Here is a 2,238-nt window from a genome sequence, read left to right as displayed (position 1 = left end):
GCTGAGTGCGCAGGCGCGGCCCAGAGGCCCGCACTGCGCAGGCGCCTTCCGTCTCTGGCGCCCGTCCGGGGTCTCCGCGAGCGCATGCGCTGAGGGGCCGCGCGCCGGCGTGCATGGAGCGGGTGCCACGTGCGACGCGGCCGAGTCGCAGCCACTATTGAGGGCCGCCGGGCTGGGGCTTGCCACACGTGTCCCCCCCTTCCCCCACAAAAAATTAGAGGAACACGTGTTGCACCACGGACAAAAAAAAAGTTACCCAGCAAAATAAATAAATGGAAAGCCATGGGTACAAAAACCACATTACCCAGAGCCATACAAGCGCGTCCAGCTCCTCCAGCGGTGAGGCTGAAAGCGTGTTGGAGGTGTCATGCTCTACTTTTAGCGATGTAGGTTGTAGCCGTGTTGGTCTAAGGACACCGGCAGACACGGGTCTTTGGGTCAATCCGGTATCTTTTATTAAATCAGCTGAAATAGTTGGAAACATTTCCTCTTGGCGAGCTGTCAGGGCATCCGCACCAGAGAGCCCATGCCCCATATGGTCCCCGCAGCCCGGGGTGGGGGAAGGCCCAGAGAAAGGCAGCAAGGATCAGGCCAGGACAGAGCCGGGACGATAAAACGCGGCTGGCGATCGTTGAGTAAATGCAATGTCTTTTATTACACCAACTAAACAGTTGGGGAACAGTTATTTGCAAGCTTTCGGACACAAACACCCTTCCCCAAGCATTGGGAGACACTGCCGTTCTCCTCTGCACCTGAAATCTTGCAAGCAAGCTTCTTCGGGTAGGTGTGATACCTTTTATTTGACCAACTGAGTCCTCGGGAAAAAGTTCTCAGCAAGCGTTCGGGTGCAATCACCCTTCTTCAGGCACGGGGAGTCTGCTGTTCTCAGAGCTCTTTCCAACTACTTAGATGGGCTAGTAAAAGACATCGCATCTACCCAAAGACCCTGGCGTGCCTGTGTCCTTTGACCAACACGGCTACAACCAACGACCTGCTGCCCGCTCCGGTGAGGCGTTGGAAGGGCACAGTCCAGGAAACAGCCACGCGTTTTGTCAAAGCATCAGCATTAGCAAAGAGTGGGGAGAGGAACGGAGAGAGTGGGGATGGGGTAAGGTGCAACCAGAAACAGGTGCGGGTAGGGATGTGTTTGTGCCTCGAAGGTTTTCGGAACATGCCCACTAGAAACCTATTATGTTTTCTAATTTTTAGGAACTAGAAAAGGTTTTCTCAGTTTGAGGAACATGCCCACTAGAAATCCTACTAGTAGTCTGCGAGTTGCCAGGAGTAGCAGCAAAAATAATGCATATGCAGGGAACAAAAGATATAAAACCATTTGGGAGCAAAGGGTCATTGGACTAAAAGGACCAAGGAACTGCTGGGTTTCTGAACTACTAGAATATGCCTCTGAACGTCTCAGAGACCCGGAGCTGCTTAAGCAAAAGGATAGGGAGCAAGACGCATTTGCAAGTAACTAGTGCATTGCTTAGTGTAAGAACGTGCGCTGTCTGCTGAATAAACATACATTAGTGGCAAGGAAACTCCCATCTCTCGAACTTTCTCTCTCTCAACCCACTGGTTCCCCCAGAAAAAGTAAACAAGGGATTTATTATTTGCTGTCTCTCACAAGAAGTAGCCGTGACAATGACATTAGTGAGTTTATTCACTAACAAAACTAACAGAAGGAAGTTCTCTCATGCAGCATGGAACGAGTATGGAAATCATTGCCACCGGGTGTGGTAGAAGTGAGGGGCTGGACACGTCTTGGCAGAGAGAAGTGTCAGTAGCTGTGGAGCATGGGAGTAACAGGCACCACCTCTGAATCACAGCTTCCTAAACCTTCAATGCAATGGTGGAGGCTGCAAGCAAGAAAGGAACAGTGAAAAGCAGCTCTGGTCTAACCCAGTTCTCTCTCCCTTTAAGCATTTGCTCTCTGCCCCCGTGAGACGCACAAGACTGGGCAAGATGGACCTATGGTCTGATCTAGTGAATGTAGTTCTTATGTTCTTGGGCTAAAAACAGCCGACCTGATTTGGATTTGAGCATTTAATTTAGCAGCAAACTGCGCAGATAGACTAATCCATTGTCCCACATGAAGTGTTTGTGAATTACCCGAATTGACACTTTGCCTTGGAACAATTGTGACTAGTTCCGGTTAACCGCCGGTGAAGTCCTGTGTGTAAATGACTCTGCCACATCTGTTTTGGTGCCAGTCATATCCTGGACCAATCAGCGCTGCAT

The sequence above is a fragment of the Alligator mississippiensis genome, chromosome 2 (assembly GCF_030867095.1).
Source record: "Alligator mississippiensis isolate rAllMis1 chromosome 2, rAllMis1, whole genome shotgun sequence".
Taxonomy (NCBI): Eukaryota; Metazoa; Chordata; order Crocodylia; family Alligatoridae; genus Alligator; species Alligator mississippiensis.
Note: the sequence above shows the minus strand (reverse complement) of the source record.